Source organism: Coturnix japonica, chromosome 1, assembly GCF_001577835.2.
Source record: "Coturnix japonica isolate 7356 chromosome 1, Coturnix japonica 2.1, whole genome shotgun sequence".
NCBI classification, from domain to species: domain Eukaryota; kingdom Metazoa; phylum Chordata; class Aves; order Galliformes; family Phasianidae; genus Coturnix; species Coturnix japonica.
In genome coordinates, this window is record NC_029516.1 from 67,268,735 (window position 1) to 67,281,956 (window position 13,222).

A 13,222-nucleotide genomic window follows, 5' to 3' on the forward strand; every position below is an offset into this window, starting at 1 on the left:
AAAATGACGTTGGACAATAAGTAGCCAGGATAACAAAGTACATCCTTCAGTGAGATACAGTCTGTTCATGACTGTAGGCAGAATTTACTGAATACAACAAAGGTAGAGAAGAGTACATGAATGGATGTGAATAGATGTATCTCACTCATACTTCGAAACCTTGAGGGAAGGAACTTATAAGACCTGTCAATCTCCTGTATTAAATGCAGATTGTTTACCTTGATGCTTTTTTACATATTGCCAGTCTACAGAGATGACCGCTACCTTCTGAGCTTTAGAAAGGCTTTTTTTTTTTTTTTTTAACATATATAAATCATTTCATCTGAAAATAAGCTGCAAAGATACACTCTATTGGTAATGAGTGCAAACACAACAGTTTGAGAGGCTATGTGGTGAAGACGCCCACATTTGCAGAAGTAAAAACTAAAACTCTGGGTATGTGAGGTCATCAACAGTCTGCTTTTACAGGTTGCAGAAAGGTTCCCTCAGCTCAAGGATGGGTTAAATACAGCCTTGGAAAGAAACCTTCTCCACCTTCCTGATGTGCAAGTACGTCCTTTCACTTTTCTGTTTTCTTTGGAAATGTCTCTCAAATACTGGGAGATACTGCTTTATTCATTAACCAGCTAGAAACAGAGAAGACAGGTCTGCCTAAAGAAATGCTGGAAATTTTTGTCACAGGTGAGTACCTAGCAGGTACTTTTGTAGAAGATAACAACACAAGGCTCCTTCCTAACGTTAGAGGAGCAGGAGCCAAGCATGCTGGTCTAAAGCGGTGCTGCTGCAACAGAGCGAAGAAGCTGCTGACACCCAAAGAAACTAGAAAGGGTGTGATAGGAAAGAAAAATATTTTGAAAAATTTTTGTTTGCAAGTAGGGGGTGGGTGGCTGCTAGAAAACTGGGGCATTAAACATTATTTCTCTAAGAAAATCATTTCCAAAGGGTGGAGCTGTAAAATACCACAACATAGCAATTAACATTTCAGTAAAATATTGTTGTAGGACAGAGGTTTCCACACATGAAATCTCTCCTAATTCTGAGTCTCTCATGGACATTCTGGCATTTCTTCATTAAAGGGATCAAAATCCAGCCTAGAGTAGACAGCAGCTGCAGCTTGAGCTGCTGAATACTATCAGTTTTATACGAGAGCTGCAATTTTTCTCTGGGAAGAAAGGGACTATGAAACTTCATGTGGCCTGCAGGAGGAGTGTGCAAAGGAGTTCTCTGTCTCCCATGCCCAAGAGCAGCTATGTGAAGGATATGGTGTCTGTCCAAGGATTGCAGGGAGTCAGCACTGCTTATCACCTTCCCAGGGGAGTGGTGTCCTGGAATGCAGTTCCTGCTGCAGACAGAGGAGGGAGGCCAGTCTGCTGCCCGTGGCCTACCACGCAGTGTGGGCTGGAGAAACCTGGCTGGGCCTTCTGCAGGGCTTGGCTAGCATTCCAAAAAGTCTTTGGCATTTGCTACCATGCCAAGTTCCCTGCTCTTCAGGACTATCCCCAGCTCTGTGCTTCCAGCCACATCTGCAGAAAGCATGGAGACACAGCTGTGCCCTCAGGGTGGGGGCTGCCACTCCTAATTCTGGCACAAGGAAACCCCCATCTTGCTAAGCCTCTGAATATTACTGTAAACACAGACAGTAAATAAGGGCACTGGCACGATTATTTTTTAAAGTGGCAGCTTGGCAGATGACAGAAGAAATACATACAGATAAGGTGACCTTGCGGATTTGAAAGTGAGACCCATTATTTGTTTTGAAATGTGACCCTGTTAGTCCTGCAAGTCATGTCCTGTCTGGAAATGACAAAACAGGTTGTACACTATATTTTTAACCAATTTAAGTTTTTGTTGAAATAAAGAGTATCAGTCAAGGGCTGTTAGGTCACAGGGCCACATTCCTTCAGTTGTTGATTTCCCTGGTATCTTTTGTCTGATATCCTTTGCTAAGAAGTTGTTGGAGGAGAACTCCTGGGGTGGGTGAGGATGACTAAAGGGAGACACATTTATCTGTGTCACTGTTCAATGTGTGCGATCAGGGATCAAGTTCTCAGGCTCCAGAGAAAACCTTCCAGTGCCCAGTGATTAGACAAGGAGAGATCCAGACACTCGTAGCAGAACAGAAACAACATTATGCAGAATGTGACAAGGAGAAATGGAACATAATACTTGGGAGCATTCAAGGTGCTTCTTATGGCTCCAGCAAGACTCAGGTAGCTTTGAAAGCATTTATCATTTATTTCCTCTTTAGGAGGAGTTTGAAAAGGTCACAAATCTGCCCTCAAGAGACAAATCTTTTCAGTTGTATGACTTGACTTTTAAAAGGGGGTAACTAGCAATACACTTGATTAACAGGTGCTCTCCCAGTGTGTTTCTTCTCCAGCTAGTGCTTTGGGTAGGGATTGAACCTGCCTGAAAAGGTAGAAGAATGCTGTATTAGAGACACCAAACCAATGAGTCTAGTACCTGCTGGTCCCCAGTCCATGCCACTGCTTACTATTATGCTGCTGCAAGATCTGAAAGTGCTCACTAACTCGAAGATGGAAACAATACAGCTAGGATATAAAAACCAAGGAGGTAATGTAGAAGACTATTTACAAACACAATAATTGAAGCAGGATTCCATGACCTTCTCTTTCTGTATTCCCAGAATCACAAAATCATAGGGATGGGATCATCAGGTACAGTTCCCCTGCAAACACAGGTTCCCTAGAGAAGGCTGCAAAGGAAAATGTTCAGGTGGGTTCTGAATTGCTATGCCTTTAGGCTTTACCTGATGGCAGGACTTCAGCAGTGAGAATGTTACCTGCCAGGAAGATGTCTAGAGACTTTTGGGGTAGCTGGAAGCTTTTCACTGTTGCTTGTAGATAAGCTGCAAGAAGGGGAACCAACACCTTCTGCAGCCTGACACCTCCACTTTTCTCTTTGTTCTACAGTCATTTTCAGATCCACAGAGGAGGAAACTGAAAAGGAATGGAAAAAAAATAAATAATAATGAAGGGCACTGAGAAGCTTGAGTGTGGAGTTCTTTGCCTGCCAGACAGTCTGAACATCTCTGTGAGCCTCCCCACAGGGCTGCATCTATTACATTCAAAGGCTGAAGACTGTGATAAGAGGAAAAGCTCCCTCAGGCAAACAGCAGGGACTGACTGAAAGTCTGTCAGACTATGTAACACACAGTTGCTCATACTCCAGGGTGTCAAAATTACAAGAATGCTTCCTCTGCAGCATGAACACATGAGCTGGCTTGCATGGGATGCAGTTTGATAGGGGGCACCTCAAGCAGCCTTAGCATTTGTACAGTCAAATACACAGTTGGAATAATGCAAGAATAGTTGTAAATAGATAGCCAGAGGGTACCCGTGGGAAAAACTCACCAACTCTGAGGCCTTCAGTCAAGATGGAAAATGTTGAGGCTTGCCACCAGAACTCCACAAAGGAGCGATCTCCAGAAAGAGATGCTGCCTTAGTGGTCAGCCCTTAAATGAAATCTAGGAGAGATGGAGCCAAGCTCCACCCCTTCCAGGAGCACAGCTGAATTACCTTCACCTGTGCTCCCACAGCTGACCAACACTTTCTTCAGATGGTTTAATCAGAGGTTCAGGCTGTGATTAACAGTTTCCCATACAGTATTAAGCCAAGCAACACTCATGCAGAACCACTCTGATTATGTCCTTTACCCATACACTTAAAACCATCAACCATTTTACTTCCCACTGTAGTCCTTCATGACTGAAACAAAAGCAAGGCAGATACTGCTAACAATGTATAGAGAGATAGCCTCTATAAAACTCTGTACAAATCTAACTAGTAGATTTTGCAGAACTACTAAAGAAAGCATATGATATTAACCAAAATATCACAAAATCTCTGAATTTACTAAAAAGTAATTCCCTGTAAATACTATGGTATGAGATGTTCCTCACTTCCCCTCTGCTGTAGCAGAGGTACTTCAAGGAGAACATATTACAGCTGCTAAGACAACCAATTACTTTCAAAAAGACTTGGGTAGTGCAGCTTGTTTCACAACAGAGAAGGTGGTGTGTGGGGGGGAAGTAAGTTTGTTTTCCATGCTGCCCCCTTTATCTTGTTGTGAAATATATCCTCTGGGAAAGGAAAACATTAAACCAGCAGATCCCATGAACACACACACAGACATACAAACACATCGTTTCCCTGTGAAGAGGCTGGAATGTGGTACTACTCAGTCTTCTGCTGGAGCTGGAGGTGTCTGGTGGGTAGGAAAAAATCATGGCAGAAGATGATCCAGGTGAAATATTTTCAGTATTGGGATGGGATGTGCCAGCCCATGACTGGGGGCTTGGAATGCAAAAGCTGCTGCATCTCAGGTGAAGCAGTCATTTGGCTATGATTGAGAATGCCTTCATGAGGTGTCTAACTACAGCAGGGGAGGACTATTAAAACAAACAACCAAAAATACCAAGTCATTTTAAAGCTCCCTGAACAGCTCACATCTAAAATAAGATGTACATTTTTAATGTGGAAGAGCAAAAAGTCTTTTGCCAGAACTTTTCAGGAAAGGGCTGAAAAGATCTTCACTGCCTCCCTGGATTACTTTAAATGAATTGATCTAACTCAGCCAGAATCTACTGACTTCATGCAAACATTACTGCCTAGATACTCTAGTCTTAGATGATCATAATGAAATCTCCTGGTCTGAAAATTCAATACATAATGCAATAAGCATAGTGGGCATACAGCAATGCTAATCCTTCCCCTATTATTCACAAGCCCAACAAAGAGTTGTTTCAAGAGCTCTGGACTGTAGCTCTGCTTGTGACTGCTGTGTTTAAGTGACTGGAAGCATGGTGCAACCACACTGAGGAAGTCATGCTTTTGACTAAATTGACAAATAATAATAAATAAAAAAAATCCCACAGAGTAAGAACAAATGCTGCAACAGCTAATGTGGAAGAAAAAATTACTTGCTAGTAGACAAGGAAGCACAGTACCAGTGTTCCTTAAGACAAAAAATAAAGTGAAAACCTTTTCCAGTCATAGGATCAAAGACGCAAACAAGGAGGAGTGCTCTTTTAAGAAGCCTTATGATTTGCTGGAAAGACAAGCAAAATTGTTGCCATTGTAATTATTTCAAAAGGTAGGGTGCCTGCAGTGCTGAAAGCTGTAAGACGTGCCCGTGGCTGAGGAGCTTTGAATCCATTGTAGTGTTGTTTAGACCTGGCCCCTGCAGACTTCAGACTGACCACAAAACTTATGGTGTGAGGTCCTCTTTCAGATGAGGTCTTCTCTGGGAGACCTTCTGGGATTCAGTTAGTTCAAAAAAAAGCTTTCAGCAGCCACTTAATCAGTTCGGAAGGTATGACTGATCACTGTAAAGGATCTGCCTGAGGACATAGGCAGTCATGGCAGACATAGTTCTGTCATGGTACAAGACCAGTGCTCCTCTGTGTGGTTAGTGCTTCATTTGAAAATGGAGTTAATTGTTGCTCATTTGAACTCAATTTTCCTCTTCCTTGTCCTCATTTGTTAATGGATTTTATTCCTCTCTAGCAGTTACTCATCTGTGAATGCTGGAATTAGATTGAAGATTTTTTCTATAGCTAGTGACTATTGGGAATCTTTGGCAATAAATATTAATAAAGATGAACATAAACTTTTTGGTTTTGCTATCATCATTAATAATGTTTGTACTACAGCAATGCCAAGGGAGCTTACCAGGTCAGGGTCCACTCTACACAGATGGTACACAATGTTTTACAAAGCTTATGAGCTTTAAGATGCACTGGACAAACCAGAGGAATGAGTAGCTGTGTGGGAAGCAAAGACAGGTGATGAAAATGTCAAGATAGTTTATTATATTGACTGTATTTCAACATTTTCTACATTCCCCCACTTGTCAAAATTAACTTGTTGATACATACGTATCATTTTCCCCCTTTTTTTTTTTGTACTTGTGAACTAGAACTAACCAAATATAAAAAACAACTGATTCAGAAATATTACCCCTCCCAATATATATTATTTCTGGCTTGGGAAGCATTTACTAATTTGAAAAACTATGCAGTTTCACTGTGAATCAAAATTTATCTTCTTTATTAATACAAATATTTGTACAAAAGACTTTAAATGAATTTTGCCATTTATATCCCCAGTTCTACAGTTACTACAGAAATATAATGCCAAATGCAATAGATGGCCAGCTGTACTGTTGACTATGTGAATATAATATCAGTTGAAAATTGAAGAAAATGGGACTGGTGATGTAAAACAGCCTGCTAACCAGAAAAAGATACAATCTTAATGGTTACTACTGCTACTATGTCTAGTGAATCATTTTTCAAATTAGCCATTTTTCATAACTGCTACAGGTTTTCTTCTGTTTTGAAGATATTGATGCAATCACAAAGCCATGCACTCTCTGTGTTGTCTTGTCTGTTTCATAAATCAATTAACTCGTGCCTCCATTAGAGCTTCTCATAAGAATCCATAGGATATTGGTATGCATGCTGTAATCGAAGTGTGCACATGTGGTCCACAATGTGAAATGTGCTCTGGGGAAGTTTGAGCACTGTTACAATGAATTTGACTCATCACATTATCTTGCTTGTTTGCAAAGCTCCCTAATTCATTGCCTAGTCTAAGCTACTGAGACAAGTAAGCATGTAGCCTAGACTCATCATATACTGAGAATCATTTTCATGCCTTAGACGTCTATCTTCAAATATAGCTGATCCATGTGCTTCATTTGCTTCACTACACCTTACTAACAGCAGGGGAAAGGCAAGTTTGATTTCCCCTCTCTTCCCTCCCAGATGAGCAGGAAGAGCATTGTTGCTCTGATACATGAAAGGAGCACATGCTGCCCTAGATACAGAGCAGACACAGAAAGGGTATATTTTGTTTTCTTTCTATTCTTATGTGATAAAGTCCATAAACATATTGGCTTAAGAAGTGACTTTCCCTTTTGTTACATATTTCTGGCAGAATATAACTACCAAATTCTGAGGTAGTTGTAATGGTCACCTCTTTGTGAATATGAAATTACATTTCTTCTGCCTGGTGTATGGACTGTTTGCCCTTTTTCCCATAACACTGAGAGGGATTAAAAGCTCAGTACAAACTCTAAACCGTTCATTCAGCTGCAGGATACTTGTAACATGAGGAAATACCTCAGCATGTCAAAAATCTAAGTACTTTGGAGAACTGCAGCTGTTCAATGAGCAGACAATACCTAGGTATTCCTTGGCAGCAAGAAAAATATCTGCCTAGGTATTATCACATTGTATCAGTAGAAGTACCTGTCTAGTTTAGTATCAGAGGGAGGACTTGGTAGAGTACTTTATAGTAGATAACACTGCATGACAGCACTTCTAAAGGATTTTTTCCTTGCCTCAGCTAGTTATGAGGTAGCGTCCACATTTTAAATAATAAAGAAATGTTCATAGAGGAAAAAAACCTAATTGTTCACTTCTGCAGTTGAGTAAACCATAAAGGAAATGAGTTTTTAGGAAAACACTTTTTAATACTCCTTAATTCTGACAGAAGTACCTTATGTTTGGAAAGTTGTTGTGAATTAAAAACTGCATTTAAAATCCTCCTGCAAAAGCAGTTAGGCCACTCTTAGGCCACACACTAATATAGGCAGGCAGATTAAAAATGATGTTGTTACAAGTTACTTTGGCAGAATGTCTGTTTGGAATCCCTGGTCTTGTAGTGATTTATGTACACTACTTATTTGTACAGGATTTAAAAGAAAGCACCTCATTCCTAAAAATTGAATGATCCATTTCAGGGGAAATTATTTTATAAAGATAAGGAGCTAAAGGTCAACATTTCAAAGGTATGTAAGTGGCTAAGGACACAGATAGGCATAACATACGTTTTCCGAAAGCCTGAAGATAGAAGTGTTCTGAAATCCCGTGGATAGCTGACTTTGTTTTTAGAGTCCCATATACCTTTGAGAAGATGTTCCTAAGAGTTTTGATTTGACAGAGGGAGAGACCTCTAAGATCTCCAGAGCAGCTTTAACTCAAAGGCTCCTTGAGACAGACATGGAGGACACAAACTACATTCCCGTCTTGTTATTCTAGAGTGTGGTTAAACCAAACTGGGTGGAAGAGCTCATGGTGCACTAGAAATATCACATGTAGACAATACCAATCTGGTGACCTTCTACAACCAAGTACCAGCAATAGTCAAAGGAAGAGTAACTGATGACATTTACTTCCAATGACTTCTGTAAGCCCTTTGTTATGATCCCACACTGCACACTCTAAACTGGAGTGATATTGGTTTGGAGGACTATTTATTAAATACCTAGATAGTAAGATTGAGTGCACCCACAGAATATTTGCTGATGATGCCAAGCTGATAGCTGCAATTGTTACTATGGAAGGAAGGAATACCACCCAAAAGGACATGACAAGAGTGAAAACTGGGTCCACATGAGCAAGATCAAGGGTAAGGTGTTGCACTTGGTTCAGGGCAACACTATGTGTGCAGACTGAGAGAAGAACTGCTTGAAAGTAGCCCTGTGGAGAAGGACTTGGGAGTCGTAGCAGACTAAAAGCTGGACATGAGCCAGCAGTGTGCACTCTTGTAGCTCAAAAGCCCATCAGTCTCCTCAGCTGCATTAAAAGAGGGGCTGCCAACAGGGTAAGGGAGGTAATTATTGCCCTTTATTCTTCCTTCGTAAAGCTCTATCTTGAATACTACAACCAGGCCTGGGGTCTCCAGTACAAGAAAGGTGTGGAGCTATTGGAGAAGACCCAAAACGAAGTCATGAAGATGATCAGAGGGCTAGAGCTCCTCTCCTACAAAGAAAGGTTGAGGGAGCTGGTTTTGTTTAGCACAGAAAAGAGAAAGCTCTGGAGAGACTTCATTGCAGCTTTCCAGTACTTCAAGAGGAGTTATAAATAAGAGATTATAAACAAGACTGACTTTTTACACAGTCTCATAGTGACAGGACAAGGGAAAGTATTTTTCAACTTGATGAGGACAGATTTAAGTTTCTTTACTCAGAGGGTGATGAGGTACTGGAACAGCTAGAGAAGTCATGGATGCCCCATTCCTGGAAGCCACTAAGACCAGGTTGGACAGGAACCTTAGGAGCCCGATCTTGTGGATGTCAGCCCTGTCTGTGGCGGGGAGTTTGGAACTAGATGATCTTTAAGGTCATTCCCAAACCAAGCCATTCTATGATTCCATTAATTTATCACGAATCCTACCATCTCACAGTGACTGTTTCAAATAGCATTATAGCACAGCTACTCTGACAGGCCACTCCTTTGAGTGGCTCCATTGTGTCATACCTCTACGGTAAATTCAGCACAGCAATAAGCATTGCAGTAACATGTAATAAGCACTGTAGGCTGGTCTTTTCCCTGCCTGGAGATACCTTACATTCTACATCTAAATCATGAAATTACCTTCAGGCTGGTTTTCCACACCCAAGTTTGCAAAGAGAACAGTTCTGCCCACCACAACCAGTGGGATGGAAAACTTAACACTGTCCACCAAATTCAAAGCCATTGTTTACAATGGGAACAATGGGAAAATGTAAACATGTACATATGATATCCTGCAATCCTGCTTTGAAAAGCAAAACAACTGTTTTTTTTTTTCCTTCTTAAAAAAACAAACAAAAAAAACCCAGAAAGCTTACCAAATATTTATTCTTACTATTGGGGTGAAAATCAAATACATAGCTGTGATTTTACTGTGATTCTAACTATGTTTGAGACTTTAGAGCTACTGCTTTCATTGAAAACATTCTTTAGCCTAACAAACCTCAAACCAAGAAAAATAACTCCATACTGTTGTAAGGTAATGACTCACTTTCATTTAAGCACTCCAGTATCCTTCAAGAAGCATTAATACTTGAAAATTCAGTGCTTCACGTATACCAAATAGAATTAACAATTATTACCCTCCTACTATTAAAGATCTTTGTGGTAAGTCATAATCTTCAAGTGGTTTAAAACAGCATAATAGTTAGAATGTATTATTCTTTCACATGTTATGAATTAGTATGTGTCCTATCTGCTATCCTTATAGTCACATGGAAGCATATTTACGTCAGAATTCATATTAAGAATATGAATTCTTAATATGTACTGAAACAGTAAATTCAGAAGAGAATTAAGAGAGGTGGTAAAAGAACAGTAAATGTAGGAGACAAAAAACATTTGGGTTGCCTAGCACTAAAGAAGTGAAATGTTCTGTGTCTATATACCTCTTATAGATACCAGACACTGAGACTACAGAAAAAGGAGAACAGAAGCCTAGCGCCATCATCGGGCTAACCAGTCTGTATTCCTTCCTATCCCTTTGCTTTCCTGCCTGTGCACTGGAGAAAGCATTAAATTTTCTGGTAGCATTTGAGAGTTCTGGATGAGAAAACCTAAATAAAAACCAAGCTACCATTTATACAAACTTAAGTTTTCTTCAGGAATCATATATGTTATGTGTTTTCAAAGGCACAGATTCTGAGAACAACCTTTAGTTCTTTGTGATAATTTAGTGTTAAGGAATGGGTGAAACCAAGGCACATAGCAGAGTGAATTTAAATGCACAAGTGCTCTCACCTGAGCTCAAAATGTATGGCATTATAACCACAAGATCGTTTTATTGATTCATTGTCAGTTAAAAAAGTGTCATTTAGTAAAATCCTTTGAGAGCACAGGAAATTTTATAAATTTTATATATCTTAGACCCCGTTTAAGGGCTGACTGCCACTGCATATATCTCCAGGCTCCCCTGGGAATTATTGGGAGATACTGCCTTGCTTCTGGAGTTATCCTTAATAATCAGATGAAGTAAAGCTCTACCTTTCCCTTGCTAGGAGCACGCTTGTTAAGTTCACCAATATCCTTAAGCATATTTTCATTAGTCCTAAATCCTTGGAGTTTAGGAATTAGCATCTAACTAGGAAAAAGCATATTTGTTAATGACTTATCGTTTAGTGCGTGAGACTTAACCTTTACTTCTTATCTTCAACATGAAGTGGCTGATACAGTGGCAAGAAGTCCTGACCTGGTAAAACTTTCTCCATATTCTGAAGCTTACAGCTATAAGAAATCACACCACTTTTTATTAAACCAAGTGTATACTGCTTCTCCTCAATGCATTACTCACTTCATCCTTAGGCTCATTTCTACAGCTCTCTTGTGCTACTTACCCACTCCACTCCACAACTTTCCAGAGGTTCCTCCAGCTTTTAAGTTATTCCCCCCCATCCCCCCTTCTCTCTTTAAAAACTTAATTGCCATGCTTTCTTTTAACTTAGTTCCCTCCCCCCCTCTTTTTTCCCCTCCTCTCTTTTACAACTTCTTCCCTGAATTTCAGTCACACCACTTCTGCTTTCCTGACAGCAGAATCATAGCAGCTGTGGTAAAGAATAGCACCTGAAAAGAAAATGCTAACAGGGGCTTCTATTATAGTAAAAAAAACCCTAATTAAAACAAAACAAAAAAAACAAAAAAAAAAAAAAAACCAAAACACGAAAACAAAAAATACCTCAAATACTATCTCTAACTCAGATGTATTGCCCTCTGATAGTCTCCCTCTACAACTGAAGTTACCTGGTAAAACCACAGGCAATACCTGAAGAGAAGCAGAAAACAGCCTTCATATAGCAACATTCATCTCATGGCTGATAACAAAACTGTAATTACTGTAAAAGACATTTTTTTACAGAGGCCTTGCAGATGTATCAAGAGCTGATTTTAAGTAGCCTTATCTTAGAGGCTCATCTGACCAAAACATTAAAGCAGCTTATTTTTTCAAGCAGAAAACTACTGAAACAATACAACAGCATATTACGTTATTCAAAGATGCCCTAAGAACATTACATTTTAGAACAGTACAGAAACTACAACCATTGGCTAACAGATAATCCATAATAAAAAAAAAATACCATTCTGCTCACAGAAAAAAGAAATCACTTATGAAAGATTTTTAGTGATACCATGTGAAATACCTGCAGGTAGACCAAAAGTCACGTACAACAGGAAATATCAAACTCACCCAACTAATGAAAGGGATCTCAGGCCACACAGCTACGCAGCGCACAACCTAAATCCAACAAACACCCTCCTTTCAGTGGCTGGCCCTTATATGAGCCTAGGGTGGCTCCACCCTGGGTCCACCCCTTCTCCCCTTCTGGTCACATAAGGAGTGCAGGTGCAGGCAATTTGCCTGTGTGTTCTGGACCAGCATTACCTCTTTATCAGGTGCTTTTTCACTAGCCCGTGACTTAGCAGTTGCCTTACAAATACTTTGATGTACATGGTTTCTCTTAAATTAGTTTTCCATAGAGTTTCTTTACAGAAAAAAAAAAAAAGAAAAAAGAAAAAAAAATGCTTCTACAAAATATATTGATAGAACAAAAATGAGAAATATTAGCAGTTTTTCCTTTGTCAATTCTCTTTTTTTTTTTTACCCCTTAAATTATTAGGCAAATTTTCTGGAAAAATAAAATAAATAAGTATTTCAGAAAAAGGCTATTTATAGGAAAAAGTGGAGTTTAAAAATGTTTTATACTTGTAGATTTCTCTAAAAGTAATGTTTTCTCTTCATTTCCATGGGAAATACAACAGATACAAAGAGTACAGTAATGCTATTCTCATCTATGGAACACTGTCTTTCAACCATTAGTTTTGCATTTTCACTAGTGATGAATGAAAGCATCTATGCCACACTCATCAGAATCTGTACCAATGGACATGATTGGTTTTATCACTGCTGCTGAAATGTACCATCCACTGCCTCTTCCGCTTACATTCACTGTTTGGTGTCCATGAGCATTCAGCAAGCACTGTTGAATGTCAATGTGAGCCTTTTCTTTTTTCACGCGGATGAATTCAATACCACATCTTTGCTTCGTCTGTACTTCCATGTCAGATTCTATTTTTTCAGACTGCCCCTCTGCTGCCATCTGTTGCACAACAACAAAGTGTAACAGAATATTTTTGGGAAGGTTCAACCTTTACTTCCATACTACTGCCTCTGGCCATCAGCCATCAGAATAAAATAGGACACATAACTTTTGAAGCAGCCCTTATAATATAGAGCCCAGTAATTCTGATTGTCACTGCCTCTCTCTTACCATAGCCCTTAATTACTTCCTCTATTCTGCTGTTTAAAAAAAAAAAATAAATAAAATAAAAAAATTCTAACCACATATTCTGGCACACAGCTAAGCTTTCATATGCTACTAGCCCTACTCCACCACAATATATTC

General features: G+C 39.6%; 1 long non-coding RNA gene across 5 annotated transcripts in view; it reads right to left on the reverse strand.

Moving 5' to 3' along the window:
- The window catches only part of LOC107318044, a 52,416-nt gene that overhangs the window by 19,189 nt on the left and 20,005 nt on the right, over positions 1 to 13,222 (reverse strand). Inside the window, exons 1-3 of one of the 5 annotated variants that reach the window (XR_004308435.1) lie at positions 12,007 to 12,241; positions 2,804 to 2,960; positions 2,222 to 2,409 (exon numbers count right to left, since the gene is read on the reverse strand). This is a non-coding gene — a long non-coding RNA (uncharacterized LOC107318044). Of the gene's footprint in view, positions 1 to 2,221; positions 2,410 to 2,770; positions 2,961 to 5,694; positions 5,783 to 12,006; positions 12,242 to 13,222 lie in introns of those variants that run through there. The other 4 variants (XR_004308437.1, XR_004308441.1, XR_004308436.1 and 1 more) reach the window with 4 other exon arrangements.